Raw genomic sequence first — 23,936 nt, 5'->3', positions numbered from 1 at the left:
CCCTTGTGAAAGGGTCATTCAACCCTAAGGGGTCGAAACCAGCAGGTTGAGAACTATTGCTCTAGGGTCAACTAGATCCCAGCAACTAGAATAAATATGAGGAAAGGGAAAGAAAAGGAGAAGTGGGGATGACAAATGAAAGTGGATAGAGAGGTAAGGGAGGAGGAAGTGATCAAGGGGCGATCTAGAGCAAGAAGCAAATATAAACACAAGAGGAACATGAGACACTAGAATACCAGAATCATAGAAGGAACAGGTCCACAGAGGCACCAAGAGCTATAGATCGATTATCCCTGGGAAACAGACCACTGGGTGAGAAGGGAAGGCAGATGGGGCAGGGGACCACATTTCCTGACATTTGTGAAATAATCCTTGGTAGAAAGGCAAGTACTGAGTATAGTGTTTCTTCTGTAGAGATTCCCCAAAGGGTGGGAGCTCGAAGTTATCTTTGGGACAAGAGAATCTTGATGTGGATACAAAGAAAGGGGTAGATTTGTGTCTGGCTTCCCTGCTGTCACTGTGAACAAATTAGCCTCAGTGTCCCTTCCTGGTGGGTGGGAGAGGGGGGTAGTTGTAAGAGGGCATCTACAGCCATACCTGGGAGGGATGAACACTTTTGTGTGCTTGACAAGTGACAGGAGAGGTTAGTCTAGACAAGAGATGTTCAAAGACTATGATGAAAGTTTCTCTGTATTTTTTGAACTTCTTGCGAGGTGCATTTAGGAACCAAATTGCTTAGAGCCTGCAGTGAATAAAATTGCCATATACTTCAGCACAAAATGTTCTGACAGTCCTATTCCTAGGTACAGCTAGGTAAAATTACAGTTAAAGGAATTTACTGACCAAATTGCAAACTTATTTATTCTACATCTTCATGGAGCAAGGCAGATCTTACTCCAAGCTCATCCCATATTACCTGGAGGCAGCCAGGGCTTGTTTTTCTTTGAATCTAACTCCACTTTCTATCCCTCCCTCCCCCAAGGAGCTTGGGAAGTTAATCTGTAGAATCTGTCTACATCTTCCTATTCTAGTCCTTCCACTTCTCAATTGCCGTAAGGTTGGGGAGAGAAGGGTTGATTTAATAAAGGCATCAGATGGCTTTTCCCTTGAGCATTTCGGTTGATGCATCCTTGCTTGTTAGTGGCTGGGGAGGGCTGCTCAAACATGGAAACGTGATGTCTGAATTTTCTTGCTTCTTCCTTTCGTCCCATTTAGACATATCTTTCATCTCAGAGGATTGCAGGACTGTTTTTTTAAAACTCAATATAGAAACATAGATATGTAGTAAATTACATTTAAAAAAAAAAGTAGTTCGTCACAAAAAAATCACAGACTTTTCTCAGCATACCAGCTCAATGATTTTGGTTTCCTTTTCTCATTCCTGTGTGAGGAAGGGGGGTGCTAATACACATTGCTTAATTTTAAGCTACATTTGGTATGGAATCCTTCATCAGCAAACAGATATTCTTATCACATTTGTGACACAAGATGCCCAGTAGACCCTCCCCAGAATTCACTGTGATGGCTCAATAGAGAACTTCGGGGGGATTCTTGGTTGGTGATGGGAGCTAGGACACAATGTGCTGGAAAGCCACATGGTGCTAACCACTGGGCAGCACTTTCTGTGTAAGAATCTCAGGTCTACTGTTTATAGCCACTTGAAAGATTCCCTTTTCAATTTTAAGTTTCGTTTCATCATTTCCCAAGTTTTACCGTTTAGCAGTTATTGCTACTGTCCCCAGATGCTCTGCCATGCTTTGTTTTCACTTGGGTTTGGATGTGCTGTTGTTTGTTTGGTTTGGTTTTCTTAGGATCTGAAAGTATAGAACAGGCTGGTCTAAAACTCAATATCCATCCTCTCGTCTTAGCTGCCCAAGTGCTGGGATTGCAGACGTTTGCTACCAGGCATAGTAACTTATATATGCTGTGTTTTATGTTAAATAGCAGTGTCTATAAGGTAACATAGCTCATTCCCAATTGTTCCCAATGCCTCAGCTTAGCAGCTTCCTTGGCCTTTAGATCCAGGCTCTGAAGCCTCTTAGGCCACTGTTTTCTCTCTTGTAGATGGCAGACACAATGCTTTTCTGTCACTGACAATGTGACAACATTAATCTAATAAGAACGTCATGCTTAACGCAGAATTAAAGCTGTTAGCTTTATGGTTAAGGTGAATAGAATAATAAGAAAGCTACTTAAACACCTGAGAGCAGAAGGGGCCTTACATATGCGACTAACTTGATTATTCCAGAACTTGCTGATACGTCTCCCTCTACATCAACAGACTGGGGCATTCTGGGCAGGAGACAGACACTCAGACCTGCTTGAAGGAAAGGCCCTCAGAAGAGCCTGTGTTATAAAACTTTAGTGGTCTTCTTTATCCTTTGTGAATTATTTCCAAAGTTTGCTAAAGAAGGATTTGTTACTGTTATTTAAAAGAAAACATGCTAGAAACAGATTGTGGGAAAACAGAGAAGACAAGAGGGAGAGGATCCAGCTCTTCGATAAGGGCTCTGTGTGCTTTACTTCATTTAGTTCTTAACAAGCCTGAGGGTAGATGTTAGCATTTATAGGCAGGGAGCCTGGAACATGGGCGAGGCTTTGCACTGATTGCAGATCATCTCAAGATGCTCTAAAACTCCTCACTCTTAACGCTTAGCAATGTTGACCTCTGAGTTAAATGAACAACTTCCCACCTTGGAAGTTTCTGTCAGTAACTACTACAAATACAAAGAGTTTAAATAGCCCTCTGCACTAACTCACTAATTAAGCAGTAAACTATGCCTGTAGCCCTGCCATCTCCTCATCACCTCCAAATGCCACTTTACATGAGTTTGCCCTCCTGTGCTTTTGTTTCCCATATGGAAGTGCACCCCAGGGAATTCTAGACAAGCTAGAGTTGACTTATGCTTACACTTCTTTTTTCCTTCATCCTTCCTTGAAAGTATGTATAAATTGAAGATGGAATGAACGTTAATATTTAAAATAAAGAGTAAATGGCAGGTTTCAGTTTTTTTTTTTTAAAGCTCAGAAATGTCTTTTTACCTAGTGATTTTTAGTTGCTTTAATTATTGCTGTCACCAAATATCTAATAAGTGATTTACTGGGGGGGAAAAAAGAATTTCTTTTGGCTCACAGTTTTAGGAAATACAGTCCTTCATGGCAGGGAAGACATATAGTGTGTTTACAGAGAACCGTAGGAATTGTGTCCAGGCTGTAAATCGTGAAGACTGGATTCCAGTGATCCACTTACTCTAGCAAGGCTCTACCCCCTGAAGATTCCATAACCTCCCAAAGTAGCTCCCCCAACTGAGAACCAAGTGTCCAAACATGAGCCTTGATAACTTTCACGTTCCAACCATAACATGCATGACTAAAACTCTCCTAAGACCCCGGAAGTGACCCTTGTGAAAAATCCCTGGTGCTGAGCATGCGCCCTGCTCCGCTCCCTCCTGAGATGCCCCGAGCACCCCCAGCACATCTGATCACTGATCACTGATCACTTTAGTCTCAAGAAAGAATATCCCAGGAATAACTTGCTTTCATATACTTACTAAGTCTGGAAATTAATATATGAAGACAAAAGGTCCCAGAAAAACTTGAAACAATGGGCTTAGAATTAGATAAGGAAAAAAGCAAGGGTAGTACCAGCTACAGACCATAGTGTGCATTACAGCAGAGAATCTTCTTGAGTGGCCCGAGATGTCCCACGGAGCAGAGCAGCTGAAGGTTGTTAGAAAGGGGGGGGTGTGTCTTCGGGCTTCTACTCTATCTTATTCTTCCTGACTTGACATGGCATCTCTTGATCTGTGCTTGGACCTCATGCTTCCAGAGGCTTCCATCCTTGTGGATCCTCAGGTCAGACAGGTAGGAAGGGGCAGCAGTTCAGATCTCAGCAGCAGACACAGATTATCAAAGTTGTTGTCCATGTTGTGTGCATTTAAAAACAATTAGAACACTCAGTCACATTAGAAATTGAAGTACCTCAGACGAATGTGGAAGAAGAGCCTATCTGTAATCCCAGCACTCAGGATGCAGAGGAAGGAGCATAGCCTCAAGTTCAAGGCCAGTCTCATTTACATATGAGTTTTAGGACACACTGAGTGACATAGTGAGAGTCTGTCTCACAGGAGAAAGAAAAGGAAGAAGGAAGGCAATGAGGGGGAGAGGATGGAGAGGTAAGAGGAGAAAAAGAGGAGAAAAGAAACTGCAGGACAGTGTCAAGCCACAGGTTTAAACTGAACAAACATCAGATGCTATAAGCTCAGGGGCTGCTGATGCATGAGATGATGTTGTGGTACTTAAACAGGGCACAGCAGATGCTCTGTTGACGGAGTCTTTCACTGTGCCCTCTCAGACACCTGGGGGCTAGCTCACTCCAGTTTTATTGACAATAAATTACCCAGGACTCCTAAAATGACGTGGCATCTAAGAATGAAGAGCAAACAGGAGATTTGAAATGCCTTTCATGAAGGTTTCACTGTATATTTAGCTGAGTAACATATAGGAAATTTGGTGCCTTTTAGTCCCAGGAACCAAGGAGGCAGAAGCTTGGCAAACATCTGCAACAGAGTAGAATGGATAGGGCTGATCTCTGATCTTCAGGTTCATTTTTTCCTTTTTCAAAAACTGACACTGTTTTATAGTGAAAAAAAATTATAGATTTGAGCATAATTTCTGAAAGTCCCCTATGCTTAATAACAATAAAGTTTGGGCTATTAGAGATACTTTTCAACAGTATGACACAACAGAATTATCAGATACTTTACCCTGGCTCACAACTGTGGTGACAGCAACATTGAATGAGCATGTGTGGCATGGCAGCGCTATGGTAATCATTTTTCCATGATGGCTCTCTGCTCCCTTAGAAGAGTGATTAGATATCACTATTGTCCAGTTGTTGTGGACAGGAAGGCTGAGGTTCAGAAAGGGTGAACAACTTGTACAAAGTCACACAGCTAGTAAGAGGAGATATGAACCCCAGCTTACTCCAAACCTTTCTCGCTAGACTCTAATGTGAAATGGTAGAGACCTTTCTCAGAACTGGAAGGGTACACTCAGCTTCTTTGTTTCTGTTGTCTGACTCAGTTTGCTATGCAGAACTTGTAGGTCAAGATCCCGAGGCTGGAGGGATGGCACAGAGGTTATGAGCACTTGTTGCCCTTACGGAGGACTCGAGTTTGCTGGCTCCCAGTACCCATACTGAGCCAATCACAACCACCTGTCAATCCAGTCCAGGAGATGTGATGCCCCATTCTGGCCTCCTCTGGCACCTGTACTTATATGCACCTGTATCCCTACTCATAAACATACATATACACATGGAATAGAATAAGAATAAAATCTTTTTAAAGAAAGTGACCTGATAACTGAGGGGTGCGAACTTTTTCTATTTTCAATGTTCTTTAGGGGGCAGGTGTTAGATATTTATTGGGCACTTGTTATAGACTAGATATGATGCAGGGCACTGATAAAGCACACTAATGATAAGGTAAACTGAGGCATAGAGTGGTAAATGACTTACCCACTGAGGGAGAAACAGATACCCAAAAAGGCAGGGCTGGAGTAAGGCTGCACACAGAAACACATTATAGTCTGTTCACAAAGAGCTTAAGGAGGTTTTCAGTTTTGCTAGGACCAAATTCATTTCTCATCTATTTCCTGATAGCTTTTCTCTACTTGGCCCCAAAGCCGTGAGGCGCACTGTCAATCTACTGGGACACAGTGACTCTGTAGGCAGCTTATCGACTCTATTTTTAATGGGGAGACGATTGTGAAAAATTGGGAGGAATGAGAAGAGCTTTATGCTACCCTCTGCAGGAGAGGGGATTTGCCAGAGCCAGTCCATTGTTACTATATTTTTGTGTGTTTTCCCTACATTCTATCAATGAGTTTGTATGTACTGGACCCAAACCAAGTTTAGTAAGACACAATAATAATTGCAGCTACATGTGCATAGATGCAAGCCCGGGCAGCCTAACAGCACAGAAGAGTGCACCTCTTCGGGTGCACTGTTAGGCAATGTAGTCATCTAGTGGACATCATGGCGCATGCTCTCACAAATCATGGTGGCGCAGGCCAGTCGTCCCTCTGCATGGCCTTTCTAGAGACATCGTAAGTAAGTAAGAGATGTGTGCACTATTGCTGGATTCTATAAGAAATTTTGTGTGCATAGAGACTATAAGATAATAATAAAAGGAACAGAATAATCAGTAGCATGGCTGGTTTTTTTTTGTTTGTTTGTTTGTTTTTTTGCTTGCTTGCTTTTGAGACAGGGTTTCTCTGTGTAGACCTAGCTGTCCTGGACCTTCCTCTATAGACCAGGCTGGCCTTGAACTCCCAGAGATCCACCTCTGCTCCCCAAGTACTGGGATTAAAGGCGAGCACCATCACCATCAGGCTAGAACAAGTATTTATTATTGGTTAACACATACTGCTTACTGAGGAAAATGATGTGTGCAGCCCTTTTGTGCCCTGCCAGCAGGTAAGCTTGTGTAGCAGCATTATAATAGGCATGTGACTGAGGCACTGTAGTATGATAGCACTAGGAATCCTTCAGTGCCACTGTAATTTGTCACATACATGTTCTGCCATTTAAGGAAACATGCTTGGTAACTATATCCATGTATGTGCTTCAGGTAGAGTGATTGATAGATGAGGTATCCAGGGTTTTGCTAGGATTCATAGGGAAATGTTATCCAGCTAAGCTCAAATTAATTATTGAAGTTGACTGTAATATCCAAATTAAAACAACTCAGTATTAGGCTGGGAAGACAGCTCAGTCAGTGAAGTTAATGCTGTGCAAGCAGTAAGACATGAGTTTGAGCCATAGTACCCACATTAAAAAAAAATTGTTAATCATTGGTCTGGAGAGATGGCTTAGTGATTAAGAGCATTTACTGCTCTTGCAGAAGACCTGAGTTCAGTTACAACCACCTGTAATTCTACTTAGGGAGTCTAATGACTCTTTCCAGCTTCTATCGGCAGCAGGCATGCAAGGAGATATATATATATATCTCCTTGCATGCCTCTTTTGGCAACCAACCATGAATGGCATGATATCAATTTGTTGCTTGGCTTAGGGTTTCTACTGCTGTGATGAAATGCCATGACCAAAAAGCAAGTTGGGGAAGAAAGGGTTTATTTGGCTTACACTTCCATATTGCTCTTTATTATTGAAGGAAGCCAGGACAGGAACTCAAATAGGGCAGGAACTTGGAGGCAGGAACTGACACAGAGGTCGTGGAGGACTGCTGTTTACTATAAGATTTTCTGTTACCAATAAAGACTTTGAAGTCAAATATTGGGGTGAAAACCTGTTAGACCAAAGAAGCAGAAGAAGAGAAACAATCAGTTGACCTTCTCTCCATACTTCCTAGATTGAAGAGACCACAAAATCCCTAAGTTCCTCCCTCTCTGCTCTTTCCTGTGCATCTTCTCCATTCATATTAATGTGCCTCTGGCTCATTTCAGTCAGCTAGTTGCTGGATCCACTCTCCCACCCCAATTCAAGGTTAACTTTGTTAGCACAGTCTTGGGGTATCACGATGCGATTAAATATCCCACAACATGCTTGCTTCATCTGGCTTGTACAGCCTGCTTTGTTTTAGAACCCAGGACCACCAGCCCAGCATGGCACCACCCACCATGGGCTGGGCCCTCCCACATTGATCACTAATTAAGAAAATGCCTTACAGCTGGGTCTTATGGAGGCATTTCCTCCTGTGAGGCCCCTTCATTCCTGATGACTTTAGCTTGTGTCAAGTTGACACAAAGGCATCCAGTAGATTGCTTTTCTTGGGTGCTAATCTCCCCATTTTCTGTCCCTAAGAGCCTCACAGAGGCTTTCTGAAGGGCAGCTTCCTCCTGTTACTGATTTATCTTTGCTAGGAAGTTGCCAGATCTGTTGGGGGTCATCATGACCACTGAATAGGTTCTGGGTCTTGGTGTCAGGGTGCATTTCTTATGGGCCACCAGCGTGTGTTTTCACAAAGTGACAACTCAGGTCACCCCTCTTAGGAACACCTGCTAACAGCCTGCAGAGCTGGTGGCTTTGTCACTGGCTCCCAGCGGCAGTGCCTTGCTGTGAGTTGTGTAATTTTTCCTTCTAACGCAGCAGAAAAGGGCAGGACATAGGAAGAAAATATAACAATTTCTTTGATGCATCCAAAGTGCTTGCCCAGCCTTCCTAAAATGGAACCAGAGAGCTATGTATTGCTGTCACGTGTTTCCGTGAACCATCGACAAAGAGAGGTGGCAGCTCGTTTCTGCTTCCCTGAAAGTTGCAGGTTTTTTTGGTGCTGCCAATTTGACAAAATAAATCTATTCTTGTATGATTTTTGAATCACTTATACCAACTAACAAATGCCATCAAAAGTTTCTAATACAGGCTGCTGAACTACCGTATTAGAAATGTAAGCTGAGCATGGTGGCACATGTACATAACTTCTTTTCTTGAGAGGCAGAGGGAAATGAATTGCCACACATTCAAGACTGGCATGACCTACACAGAGGGACTTGTCTTTGTTGGGTTGGTGGGTAGGTGTTCTTCACTGACTCTGGCTGCAGCGCCCAGATGCACTTGTTTATTAAGAGAAACTTGTTTCTTTGAGCCAAAGAGCATGGAAGGAAGTCTGGTCTCAGCACACTCCCAGCAGGGCCTATCAGGCCTAGAGAGAGCAGGAGAGGGAATTATGAACCATGAAGAGGGTCTCAAAATTTTTTTAATTAAAAGAACCCATCAGCCCAGCTTGCCAGTATCATTTCTCCCCAGGGAGAAGCATGTAACTCTGTAACTCTGTAAATGAAACGTTTTTTCACAGCGGAGGTAGAGGCATCAATACTTCCGTAGGGGTGCACAGTGATCAAGAGCATGGAATGGATGATGTTTGGAGAAATGCATTGGTATGAGTGAGCAAATTAGCTTGTTTGGTGATGGAAAATGGTAACAAAGACAGATGTCAGAAGGTCCTGGCATGGTGGAATTTTATTCTTTAAATAATTACACTAGCATTTGACAATTTAAAAACTCATACAGTGCTTCTGTTGACTGTTGATTTGTACCTTTGTGGCATCTCCCAGGGTACACTGCTCTCCTGCCTCCCAGATAGCTTTTGCATTGTGACCCTGCTGCTTTCATGTGATATAAATGAGTGTTTCTTGTGGAAGGATTTAATTACATTTTATTTAGTGTATATGCATGTGTGTGTGTGTGTGTGTGTGTCCATATATGTGATTGTATATATGTCCTTGTGTGTGAGTGTGTGTATGTGTGAGATTGTGTGTGATTTTGTGTGTGTGTATGTGTGTGTGTGTGATTGTGTGTATGAAGTGGTTAGAGGACAACTTGTTAGAGTCAGTTCTCTTCTCTCACCACGTGGAGCCCAGCCAGGGATTGAGCTCAGGTTGTTAGGTGCCTTTACTCACTGGGGATCTCACCAGCCCACGTGGAAGGACTTTAAGTAGTGCCTGTTTGTTTATTGGAAGTGTAGAATTGAAGAAAGGATACGTAAGCACACACACAGAACCGCTATGCAGAGATATTTGCCTGATAAAGAACTCCATTCTCTTGTGCCCCCATCCCTTCCTTCTGAGGAAGACCTACAGGGTTGGGGAGAGCATTCGGTTCCCTAATAACTCTTTCCCAGGGACAATGGCTATCTTCCTGGGTGCACAAATCTAGCTGGAGACCTAGAGAAAAGAGAAAGTCCTGGGGCAGTAGGCTAACATTTGTATTCAGAAAAAACACCTGATTAAGACAGTAAGGTTTGGGGTTTTGTTTGTTGTTGTATTAAATATAAAAAGCCCTTACCTCAATAAACGCTTCCCCCAGTTTGGAACAGACTGGAGCAGTCACACACATGCTTCTCAAACTCGAGGGCAGCATGCATACATGTAATTGGCCGCTCTTTCCTCTCCCCGGCAGTCTGTGAAAATGCCCCTGCTTCTGCCGCGCCATTAAAAGGCAGCACTTGCACCATACTGTGATTTGGAAGCTGAAGAAAATGGCCAGGACTGACTGATATCTGATAAACAGTAACAGGAGTCCGTTTATTGCACCAATCGTTAAATAATGGTGCTGATTATAAGGCAGTAACTGCAGATGCAGTAATTGTCTGTCATAAATCTTAGTCACTTGTGACAGGAGCACAATGAGCCGGAGCATCTGCTCGAGGGCAAATGACTTCTGATAAATATCAGCTCCACGAAAATGTACTTGGATGTGTCTCAATATTTTGGAGAGCCATTCATGTTGCTTCCACAAATGTGAAGTTATTATTGGTTTGTATTGATTTCGCCACCTTTTTTTTTTTTTTAAAGAGACAGAGAGTGACTCAAGGTTGCGTTGAATAGCATCTCAGCTCTCTTTATCTGATCTGCTCGTTCTCTCAAATGTATGTTTGAGCGGGAGAAAAAAAAATAATTGCACTCTTTTCGGTAGATTGCTGCTCAGAAATACAGCCTGGGAAATTCAATATACAGCCTACAAAAAATAAAATGAAATAAAATAAAATAAAATAACAAAAGCCAATGTTTGCTAAAGGGAGAGGGAACATGTTTGGAATTTTACAAAGATTATTTTTCAGAAATGATTTTTAAGTCTTAAAATGCCAATCTCTAATAAATTTTAACCACCTGAAAATGAATCGCATGGTCTCCTATGATGCCTGTAGAAAAATAGCATTATCATATTCATTATAAAACTTACCCAGGATAAAACAGCTACACATAAAGACATTTCCTGACATTAAAAAAAAACAAAACAAAACAAACAGACAAACAAAAAAACATGGGGAAGTTGGCATCACATGGAGTGTTAAGAGCAATGTATTTTAAGAATATTTCCTCTAAAACATTTCTTAGAAAACACTTAGTCACTGTATCCAGGATGCTTATACGTACATTAGAAATTTATGTTCATCTGATGTAGAAGCTCAGCTTTGTAGAGTTCAGACTTAAAATAGGATTTGAAGATGTTGAGAGTAATTTAATAAAGGGTTACTGTGTCTGCCTGTAGCTGTTGATGGTTAGCAGAGGCCAGGGGTTCAACATACTTGGTGGTTTCCATGTGAAGAAAATGGAAGTTCTGCAGCCATTCTATGAAGTTGCTCAATTTCTCCCCAGGAGAGGTCCAGGAGTGTGTGTGTGTGTGTGCGTGTGTGGTGGGGATCTCAGAGATGGTGACACATGATGTAAGGGGGCCATTTCTCTGCTCAGCTCTCCTGGGGGATGCCTGAGGTATTCTCTTCTGAGTGGCTCTGCCTCAGGCTGAAGTGCCCAGATGAAGCTGTCCATCTTTCCCAGAGTCTCCCCACCTCAGCCATGGCACAAAAATAAAGTTTTCTTCTAGAAATATGACTCATGTTTCCTCTGGTGTCTGGCCATAGACAGCTCACTGAACTCCCTAATGGCCCAAGTTAGATAGCAGCTCTGAGGGATCTGTTAAGAGCATCTAGGATATGGGGCCCCTTTAATTAAAAATCCCCTTAAAACAATGTCTCTTTGATATTACACTAAATTTCCTGGGAGATTATTTGAAACAGTGAGCCTAATGTTTAGAGTACATTTTAGCAAATTGTTTGAGAGATGGGCAAACTAGTCCTTTATCTCAACAGAACAGATCCCCAGTCAACCAGCCCAGGTATGAGTCTCAGCTCTGCCAGTACTGTTCTCAGCTTTCCCCAACTTCCACTGAGATGGTGGCCAGAGACACCACTGTTTAAATTCTGATTGTAGAATTTATGTTCCCTATAGTCACTTACGCATGTTTGACATGAAGTAGAGAAGCCGTGGCTCCCTAGAGCTGTTGCTAATGATGACATTACCAGTATTATATATTTATCAACTAGTATCCTCATGTCAGGAATAAAATTTCCACACTGGTCTGAGTTTTTATCTTCAAGTTATCTTAATTCTCTTGATTGTTGTTTTGTAATTTACTTCCCATTCCTGAACAAAACCAAACCAACACAAGGCAAAGTATAACAACAACAACGGAAACCATGCTGGGGAACTTAGAAAAATCATGTTTCTATTTTGATGGATATAATTCCCTGAATTCATTATAAAAATGAAGCAAATATATTATCAAATTACCTATGTTACGTTGTACTGGAAACAGAGATGCCGACATTCGACAGCTTTGTCTGACTGAATTATCAGGTGGAAGGGACATCAGTGACCTCACTTGTGCTAGAGTGTAGTGTAACAGAAGACAAGGAGGTCTCTGGATGGGACCTATGGCAGGCTGCCATAGTTTTTGGGTACTTCTAGCTCAAGGGAGAGCCCTGCAGTTTTGTGATCCAATGTAGCTGTAGTTTAGAGAAGGGACTCCCAAGGCTCTATGGCCCAATAGGGTTGAATAGTTCTAGTCTCTGGATTTTAGAAGAGACAATAGTATCATCAGAGACTTAAGTGGGAACATGTGACTTATGGAGTATGACATATGTGACTGAGCGTAAGTCAAGCAGAGAGCACACATCAGATACAGCAAGAATAAAGCTGACCTGGGTGGTGGCTGAGGTTCCAGGAATGGTGTCATGTTTATAATTAAGAATAATCAGTACATATCAGCTTTAAACAGAAAAGAGTCAAGACAGCTCTCCTCATTTAGTTCAGTTTAGCCTTGACCTTGCTCATACTCCTGCCATCACTTCCCAGGTACTAGAGTTAACCCATGTGTCACCACACCTGGATAAACCGAATCCCTTCATGCATAACTTAATTTAAGCTGAGTAGTAAGTATACAAAATAGACAACATGACTCTCACCATTAAGGTAAGAAGTTCAAGTTTAGCAAGTGTGATGATTGCAGCTGTCAACACAGCAAACAGCGTGCTTTGGTTTGAATCTTCCCTTTCCTAATGACCCAGGGTCATTGTTCAACCTTGGCTTTTCAGTTGCACACAAGTTAAATAAGAGTAGTGCCAATGCCTAGTTCATAGGACGTGAGGCTCCTATGAACTAAATACACATTTTGAGCTCCACCTTTGGGTCAAGTATAAAATGCACTTTTATCTGTTTGGAAGAGGGCACTGGAAATCTTTCTTTGTTTTTACATTTATTTGTTTGTTGAGGGTGTGTGAACATGCCATAGTCCAAGTGTGAATCTTAGAGGATGACATTTAGAAGTCAGCCATCTCCTGCCTCCATGTGGGTCTTGGGAACTGAACTCAGGTCATCAGGCTTGGTAGCAAGCACTTTACCCATTGAGCTGTCTTGCTGACACCAACACCATGATTCTTTTTTAACCAGTATTTTCAAGTTTTATTTAGTGTGTGTGTGTGTGTGTGTGTGTGTGTGTGAGAGAGAGAGAGAGAGAGAGAGAGAGAGAGAGAGAGAGAGAGAGAGAGAGAGAGGATAACAAGAGAGTGATGGTTTGCATGTACAGAGAACAGAGAATAATGGATATGTTTCAGGAGCTGGTTTGCTCCTTCTACCAGGGATCAGACTCAGGCCATCAGGTTTGGCAGCAATCACCTCAGCCACTAAAGCCAGTGGTTCTCAACTGATGGGTTGTTTTGGAGAACTGCATATCAGGTATGTTCGTTATGATTCATAACAGTAGCAAAATTGCAGTTATGAGGTATCAACAAAATAATTTTATGGTTAGGAGTCACCATAGCATGAGGTACTGTATTACAGGGTCACAGCATTAGGAAGGTTGAGAACCACTGCCCTAAGGCATCTCACCACTAACTAGCAATTGCAATTATATATATATTCTTTTATATTGAGTAAATATTTTATATTCTCCATAGAAAAAGGACACACAGAAGGATATTTAAAATCATTAATTACACCTTTACTAATAGGTAATAATTTTATTGTATTGTTTTCAGAATTTGTAATTATAAATCTATACTTAGGTATATCACACTGTGTAAATAAATGTAACCCTCCATAGTTCCTACTGCCGACAGAGGTAGCATATGAAATTATTCGCTGGATTTGTAGGTTAACTTTTTCTCATTTTGCAGCTATAAACAGTTCTGTGACGGATAACTTCATTAATTATAGAATTCTCAGAAGTGTAGGCCATGAAACCTAGAGCTGTGCCCCCCTGCCTTCTCTGGGACACATATTGTAAAGTCATTTCTCATGTGAACAGCTATTTCCCTGTCTGCTAATGCTGGATTTTACTCCCTGTTTCAATGTTTTCCAGTCTCATAAGTGAAATGCCACTTTGTCATTTGAAACTACTTATTTCTATTGAATACACTCACTGACAATTTCTAATCCATAAAATGTTTATGTTATTTTGCTGCCTGCATTGTTCTAGAAGAAAAACAGAGTGATTCCATTGGAAAGAAGACTTTATGATTATGATAGTACCCCTTTATCTACCTGTTTTAATGATAGCACCCCTTTATCTGACACATTTTGGTAACATCCCTTTATATGATATATTGTAAAGAAGATACACATGTTGTTTAATAAGATTGAAAAGGGGGAAGGAATACATGTATCTAGATCTATGAGGAAGTGAATGAGATTTTATCTCCAATTCAAACCCGTGCCTGTTGAGCTCCTCCTCTATTAACCCTGGATAGCTTCCCTGTGTCCTGCTTGGACGTCTACATTTGGAAAACTCAACACAGCCTGGTGCCTGGCTTTGTCAGCCTTCTCCCTAGTCACCGCTGTCACTTATGTCAGGTTGGTGGCTTGAAATTAGACACATTGGGGTTATTGAAACTATGAAAATGGAGAAAGATTACAAATTAGAGCCTCCCCACAGCAGATACAACTGCAAAGTGTTAACCAATGCCTCACTACATAGACCCTAAAATGTGGCCACCTTGAATTTCTTAGCATCATTGATCAGGAGTGGGACCAAGATGTGTCATATTGGTTATAGAAGCTGCCAGCAGCACTGTTAGCACCTGGTAGCCCTCAGGTGGCAGAGCCCAGCCCCTCTGCCATTGCTCAGACTAACCTAGCTCTGATGAAAAGTTGGCTGACAGTTGCACAGAGTCCTGCAACATATGGACTTTGCTTCCCTGTGAAGCCTTTCTCCCGATGGTTAGGAGCCTCATCACTATTTCCTCACCAAGTGCTTCATCAAAGCACTTCTGCAACCAACCACAGGTGGACTGTTCCTCGTGGAAACAGCTTATTCGAACTTGGTTACATATTCTTCTAGTGATCTTCATAAAGAAGATCTATGGCTGGTCCAACCTTGCTAAAATGTGACAGAGGGATGTTTGAATTAATCCCAGAGTATTGTTTCCTTGCATTGCAATAACTCGGTCCTTTAGAAAAACCGGGGACTCTGATGTCTGCACAACAGTGAGCTTGCCTCAACCCAAGCAGCATTATCTGAAACAGTGCAGCCAGGAGTTCTTATGTCCCACTGCTTCTGAATTAAACAACAAGGAGGGCCTTGCAGTTCTGAACCAAAGACATGAGCATGTGGCTGGGCTAGGGGTTTGTATACAGGACATGGCTTGCAGGGGTCACCTGGGGATGAACTTTGGTATGCTGAACTTTTGTTGCTCTAGGATATTTCCAGGAATTTCAAATTCAAGGGCCAGTTGGTTTAAAAATCATTTACTTCCTCTGAATTGTGAGCCATATCATTGCCACACCATCTTGGATGATGTGTGACTCACATCATGATAGGAAGAAATGGGGGAAATGGAGGACGTGAGCATGTGCCCCATTCCATCATGGGTACAAGCTGAGGCTGGCGGGCTGCCCAGGGGAATGATGGGTCTGTGTGGTTGCCATGGTTGCTCCCAGCTGCTGTGAGCTGTTGATTCTAAAGATGAGAACCAGTTATTCGGCAGCACAAGGCCTCTGGTGCTTTTTTTTTTTTTTTTTCTTTTTCTTTTTTCAACAAAAGGAAATTCTGTTTCCTTGACTGTTCCAATGGTGAAATAAGGGATGAATGAAAGATTCACATGGCTTTCTTCTTTTCATAAGTTGCCTGGCTACAGTAGGAACTGTGCTGTAATCCATCAGTTATCAAGCTCAGCTTTAGACACAGGTGTTTTGAGATCAGCCACTCACTAACCACAATGACAGCTGGGGTATTCGTGAATATTAAACTTTAGATATGACCAAAAACTCCAAACTTGCCGTATGTCACAATACCTTAGCTTTCTGTTCTGTATGAAGCGAATGACCTCCTTTACTCTGTTCTTCCCCATGACTCTAAGAGACAACCAGAAAACCATGGACTGGACATTTGACACCACGAGCTAAAAGGAACCTTTCCAACTTACCAGTTGCTTTTCTCAGATAATTTGGCACAACAAGAGAGCTGAGTAATACTTCGATAGAGAATTGTTTTCTAATATATGTAAAGAACTATAGTTAAATAGTACACACTCAGAGATAGAGAGAGACAGAGACAGAGACGGGGTGGGGGAGGGGGGAAGACAGAGAGAAACACATACCCAGACAGTTCCTAACACCAGATTTTGAAAACAGAGAAAAGATCTGAATAGATATTTCTCTAAAGAAGACAAATAGTGAACAGATATATGGAAAGCCATTCAAGCAGGAAAAGAAGAGACAGTCCACAGGAGATATCCCCCACCTCCCGCTGGGATATCTGTTATCAAAAACAAGGAAGGTCAATGTCAGCGCTAGAGAGATGGCTCAGTGGTTAAAGCCCATGCTGCTCTTACAGAGGACCAGAGCTCAGATCCCCACACCCATGTCAAGGGATGTGACCTTGCTGTCCCCCAAGAGCATGTGCACATCTGTTTGCACAGTGACATGCAAACCCACACACATACATTTACAAATAAATAAAAATATTTTCTAAAAGAAAGGTAAATGTTGGCTCAAATGTGAGGAAAATACTTGTATGTTATTAGTGGGATTGTAAATTGATACAACTTCTTTGAGAAAGAGTGTAGATTTTCTCACTAAATAAATAAATAACAGATATTAGCTACAACACAGCTATTGTGTGATCCCACAACCCTTCTTCAGGAAATATATTCAAAGGAACTAAAACCAGGATGTCAGGGGAACATGTAGTAGTATTTCCTAAGTAGAATTGTTATTAGCATACTCTTTTATTTGATAAATTTATATTTCATTTTCCAGTCATGATTTCTAATAAGATAAATACCAAAAGATACAGCCAGCATCAGCAAAAGGTCTTTGAGATCCTCACAACACTTTAAAATGTTTGAAGTTTTTTTTAATTAAATGTATTTATTTATTGTGTGTGTTCTTGTGTGCTCACATGTAGGTATGTGCATGCCACATCACTTATATGGAGGTCAAGGACAACTTGTGGGAGTCAGTTCTAGCTGCCTACCATGTGGGTCCTAGGAGCTGAACTCAGTCATCAATCTGGGCATCAGGAAGCTTTACCAGAGGCATCCCACTGGCTTGAGCTGCTCAGGTTCTTAAGCATGTGAAGCATCGCTGGGATGGAGTGTTTAAAAACCTCATTTGGAACCTCTTCTAGACTCATCCTCACTTTCACCCTACTGCACTTGGTCTTTTAATCTAGAACACGCTTCCCATGGCTTCTCCCAGGCTCTCTTTTCTGAGTTCAGCTCAGTTACCACTTATACCTCATCACCCTTCCAACACTGCAGCCGTGTGTCTCGATGCTTGATGCTCTGTTGCTAATCCTTTAACCTGAATGTTTATCAGTGCCCACTATTTTTGTTAGCATTTATTAACTGTGGAAACTAATGTATCTCACTAGGACATTTCATACACATCCATAATACACTTTGGTCATCTTCAACCCCACATTACCATTTCTTGCTCCTCCCTGGTACTGCTCCCCTTCCTCTACCTCCAAGCCTTGTTTCTATTTGTATGATTGTTGCTATTGTTTTACTTACTCATTACTATTATAAGCACACACGCATGCACACACACACATATGACATATTGGGTCAATTAAGTGCTGTCTCTCTCTGCCTCTCTCTCTCTGTCTGTCTCTATCTCTGTTTCTCTCTCTGTGTGTGTGTATGTGTGTGTGTGCTTTTAAGGCTGAGCACATGGTATTGGGTATTGGATAATCACTTAGGGAGTTCATCCCTAAGGAAGGCTGTGTCTTCCTCTCTCAACAGTCATTAATTGACTGTAGTTCTTTTCTAGGGTTTGAGCCTTGTAAGATTTCCTCCATCCAGGTTGGATTGCAAATGGTGTTGTTCATATTCAGATCTTGTTTAGGCAGCTGTGCTGTTGAAATTTCTTGGGTGCATCTTCTTGTGCTATACAGAAGACTGTCTCTCAGCAGACAGCCTGGTCCTCTGGCTCTCATAAGCACATTCTGTCCCGTCCTCCTCTTCTGTGTTGTTCCCCGAGCCTTAGTTGTAGGGCTTGTGCTGTAGATGTATCAGCTGGAGTTGGGGACTCTACAGTAAGCTGTTCTCTGCACTTCGACCAATTGTGGATTTTTCCAATGTTCTCTGTCTGCTTCAAAATGCAGCTCCTTCGGTGAGAGGTGAAAGCTGCACTCATCTGTGAGTGTAAGGGTCAGCATTCAGAAGGCAGTTAGGAAATGCACTGGCTTAAGATAGTGGCAATAGATTCTTCTCCAGGTTCTATGGCCACACTAGTCATGGGTATTTGCTAGAACCTGAAAATGTACTGAGTGAGGTAATCTAGACCCAGAAAGACAAGCATCTCATGTTCTCTCTTGTTTGTGGTTCCTAGCTCTGGGTCTTTACATGTGAATATATAACCTGGACCAGATGCAGATGTCAGGAAAGTAAAAAGAGATGGGAGATGCTTTATAGGGGTGTTATGAAGGGGAGTGGGAAAATAGGTTTTTATGGGGGAAGAAAGAGGGATAAATAGTACTATAGATGTTCAAAAAAGCCATAGGGAACTGCACTATTTTGTTTACCTAAATTATATACAATATACATAAGTAAATGTGTATAGAAGTATATGTGATCTAAATGAAGTTACATAACTAGTGGTGATAAAATCTCCCCCATGGGTATAGCCTATCCAATAAATTCCCCTATATAGTGAAAGGATGTACTAGAGAAACATCCTTTTGATTGTTGGTCAAGGGAGTTCAAGAGATAACCCCAAACAACATAGGCCATTGTAGTTGTCTTTGTTTGTCTCTCAGAACTTGAAGGTAAGTTCCTGTTGCTGAAGACACCATGTGCTTCAAACATAGGAGAGGAAGGAATTGAGCAGCACCTGACATGGAAACCTCCTGTCTGAGGACTGGCTCTCATAGTGTTGGAAGGAGCTCTGCAAGCTGTCAAGGGAGAAAAGCAGTCAATAGTCCTACCCAGATTGGATACCTGTGAACCACAGCAGTTCCTAGTAAGGCGAAATATGCCCATCTGTGCAATAGTGGTGCTTTTATCTTGGGGTTAACCAACAGCTGTCTAACTGGACTTGAGGCCAGCTCAGTGAGATGGGCTTCATGCCTGGTGTGCAAGGCCAGTGCTTTTCAGGGTTTTCAGTTTTCTTTCTGTCACATTAGTGACACTCTGGGAGCCAGCAGGAGTAGAGACTCAGAGTGAGATGTGCTTATTTGGGTGAATGTGCATCCCAGGAAGCTGTCAATGGGTATCTATTTATAACAGAATTTTAATTTGTTAAAAACATTAAGATAAAGACACAGAGTCTCTAAAACACAGAAATATTGTTCAACAGGAAGAGAATAATTAGACTGGTTGCTACACTATCTTCAACTTCAATATTTATACTTTTCTGTGTTATTCAATCTCTTATAATCAACAGCATTCCTGGAGTCCTTTGGGAAAGTGATTCTGTTTTTACTAAATAAACAGCTATATAATATTGATGTATTGAGCATCTAACCAATTGTAAACAGCTTATATTATCCCTGAGCTGATAGCTATATGTGGCTTCTAGCACAAAACCTACTGAAATGTAAACCTATTTAATAACAGATTGTAAAATAGTTTCCTAAGTCTAGCAGTGAAATTGTACCCAGAGTACCCCTAGATCATGATGCTTATTTTGTTTTTCATTTATCATATGTGTAGAGGTATATACACATGCATGTGTGCATTTTGTATATATACTGCTTGTGTGTACATATATACACACAGAGAGGAAATGCAGATATCATAGTTACATATCATTTATTAATGCTTATCTCTAAACTTTAAGCTCAATGATAACAAACCAGTAACCACCATCTCATTCATCATTTACTGGATGTGGGGAACTCTCCTCTGAACCTTACACATTGCCACATTGTCTAGTCCTCAGAACAGTCTTGTTTAGGGTTGGCACAATTATTATTCTTCTTTTACAGATGAGGAAAACCAAACTGGAGAGGTTAGGTGAGCTGTTAGGTCACAAGCCGCAGGGTAAGGGTTAGAATTTGGGATCTAACCCTGGAGTTCCCTTTGGCCCACAAGCAGAGACTATGTTCATGTTGTCCCTTTATCTGCTCTTCATGGCTATATGAAGTCTGGCATCTTTACACAACATCCCCTTGTTTTTGTGCTAACTTAAAGGGTCACCATCAGTGGATGTCATCTACCCACTGTGCAACATGTTCTAACTGCATAGAAATTCAATGAGATTCTTAGAATTTGGATCTGGTAAAGAAACAGTGGTACCAAGGTGGCCTCCTGTGCATGTTGCCAGAAGAAGCTCTACAATTAATAGGCATGAATGGTCATAATAAAACTCTAGTTTGTTTAACGCAAGTGATTGTGATATGTATTTATGTACACACGTGAAATGCACATCATAGTGCTTAGTAAAAGATGCCCACTTGGAGCTGATATGGGAAGAAGGGGCTCTGCTGTAGGTCTTGCTTGTCTGAAAGACCCCTGGTACCTTTGTTGATGTGGTGATATTTCCTGGGTTATCAATGACTAGTTGTATATAGAACATTTGGTTAGAGAGCTTTTGAGAGCTCCCAAAGTTGGATGGACACTTCAAAGTTTCTAATAATTTTACCACCTTATGAAACACGTTGAAATCGCATCACTTTTAAATGTTTCATATGTACATATGTAATCACAGCAGCAAGACGCTGAGGCAGGGAATGGAGAGTTCAAGACTGGCCTGGGATACACAGCAGGAACATGTTGTCTTATAAAATAACAACCATAGCCTGTTGTTGTTTTTTCTCTTTATTCTTTTGGCTCTTTGCTCTTTAGGAGCTTACCACCCAGCTCCAAAATAAATCACACAGAGTCTTATTCTTACCTATGAATGCCTGTCCTTAGTTTGGCTGTTTCTAGCAGCTTTTCTTGAATTATGCCGTTTACCTTTTGCCTTTGGGCTTTTTTCTTTCTTTCTTCTGTGTACCTTTGTTTACTTCTTACTTCATGGCCTGCTGTGCAGCTGGGTGGCTGGACTCTGGAGTCCTTCTCATTTGCCTTCTCCTTTTCTTGCTCCCTCCTTTTATCCTCCCCCCCCCCACCCCAGAGTTCTCCTACTAATTCTCTCTACATGCTAGCCCAGCCTTGCTATTGGCTGTTCACGTCTTTATTAGACCAATCAGGTGTTTTAGACAGGCAAAGTAACACAACTTCATAGAGTTAAATAAATGCAACATAAAAGAATGCAACACATCTACCCATCATTAAATCAATGTTTCATAGTGTAAACAAATGTAACACATCTTCAATTAATCTTCTGCAACAATAACCAAAAGGACAGAGAAAGTTACCTTTGGGCTACACAGTGAGAACCCATCTCATAAAAACAACTACAAGCAAAGGGGCAGGTAAAGTTTTACTTTGTGGCAAAATACAGCATCAAGGGTCTTGATCAATAGGACAGAAAGTGATCTAAGCAGCTGATACTGTAGACAAAAAAATGCACTGCAGCTGTGTATAAAATAGCTGTGTAATAGGTATGCAACCACATGAAACACATTTCTTCCAAATAAACCAACAGCAGACCTAGTTCATTCCCATTTAGTTAAAAAAGTGAATAGAAAAACAATGCTCTGTAGGGATGAATTTGTAGTTAAATTAGTGATCTGGAATGTTGTTGTAGGGTAAAGTGTCTTTGGGATGTTTCAAAATACATCAAAAGTTCCAAAAGTTAAAGTTGTAATTGTTTTAAGCCTCTAAATATATATATTCCAAGTGGATCTTCCCAAAAAGGATATAGGTGTATCTATATATTTAAAACTAGACTTGTGTTTCAACCTTACAAGGACAAAACATCACAACAAAGGGAGATACTGAGGTACAGCTTACAAAGGCGTTGCTTCTGCATATTGTCCTGTTTTTGAAACAACAGGCAGATCTGGTGACTTCAGATTTGTAGATTATACACATTTATGCATTCTAGAAAAAAGCACAAAATGAAGTTTCATTGGCGTAAGTGACAAATGTTAGACAAATATTTCTCTTTCATTTTTAATATGAACATTGTGGTGATATATACAATAAATAATATTTTAAATACCACAGTTAAATTTATTCATTAATGTATGAATCAATGTTTAGCTGCTGCTATGTAGTGGATGAGGCTCTTCATGGTGGGAAGTCATTTGCTGAGCAGTGCTCTGGCGAACAAGGCTTGGAATCAATGGGATTTTATTTAATGTCTATGTCCTTTGGGTTTTAGAACTGGGTACTAAAAGGGAGACCCTTGTGCTGTCTAGTACAGTTTGTTCTTCAGCCTCTGAGCTGGTGATCCCCTTTCCATTTTGAAAAGAATGATTGCATTAATAGCCTGAATCGTGTCCTCTTAGAACACACCATGGAAGATCTTAGTCCCACCCACAGTACCTCAGAGGCTGTCTTTGCAGGCTTCCCCTGAGAGCTGCTGGGGATTGGTCTCAGAACCCCCATGAAATCTGAAGGCATTCATTTACCTTGGGTAAAATGATAAAATGACGTGTTTGCATAAAAGCTATGCATACCCTCCCATGGGATTGTTAAAGCACCTGTTGATTACTCCTAAAACTCAGAGTAAATATCAGGGAAATGTTAGCTCCATTGCATTGTTGGGGAATAATTACAAGAATGACTCTCTGCCTGTTCAGCCTGGGTGCTGTTGTTTTTCTCTGGATGCTTTTTGATCTGTGTTGGGTTTACGTTGGGTTGAATGGTGGCTGTGGATCTGGATGCCACAGGCTATCATCACTGGAGGAACCGTCACAGTAGTTATCATGTTTCACTGAGTCTGTTAGGGTGAACCATCAGCCAATATGACTAGTGTTCTTATAGCAAAAGGAGACATAGACACTCTGAAGATACCAATGATGTGTGGAAAGACCAGGTAAGGGCAAGTGGTTGTCTGCATACCATGGGCAGAGAACTCAGGAGAGTCTGACCCTCCTGGTACCTTAACTCAGACAGCTGGCCTTGAGAGTAAGAGAAAATAAATTCCTGTTATCTGAGCCACTCAGTGTATGGAAATTCTCTGTAGCCCTAGCAAACCAGTATGGATGGTTATCTAATACAATATGTCATTAGGTAATAATGCAGTATTTAGTAGACTGCATTTAACCAATGTAAAGTGCATACAAATAATCTTTCAGCCATCTGGTTAGTTAAACTGATTAAATTTCACCATGGACAGAAAACTTTTGACCTGCCAAGGCCAACTAATTTTATATTTAGTCTGCACTAATTATTTTACCTATCTGTTCAATGTTGAACCAAGTTTATTCTCTACAGTGTTTCTTCAGTGCTCCTAATTCTGACTTCTAGGTCATAATTCAAACCAAGTCCTGTTCCAAATGGTATTTCTGTTCCCTGCTGATTTCCACTCTTACAGGGAATCTCCCTGTCTCTCCAGCTCCCAGTCATTCCCATGGGTTGTTAATGTCTCTCGCTGGTGACCATATTCTTTTATGATTCTGGGGAATTTGAAGAGTATCTCCACACAGGACATGCTGCTCACTGCTTTACCAAACCCACCTGTAGCTTTTGGTCTGGCTGAAACTGCTGCTGAGCAGGACATTGGTAGCATTTTTAAAAATCCTTGTTATCCTGAGAAACATACAACAAAGGATCAAGCCCACACATGAAGAAACA

This window comes from Phodopus roborovskii, unplaced genomic scaffold (genome assembly GCF_943737965.1).
Source record: "Phodopus roborovskii unplaced genomic scaffold, PHOROB, whole genome shotgun sequence".
NCBI lineage: Eukaryota > Metazoa > Chordata > Mammalia > Rodentia > Cricetidae > Phodopus > Phodopus roborovskii.
The sequence above is the reverse complement of the archived record's forward strand: the minus strand, read 5'-3'. Positions refer to the sequence as shown.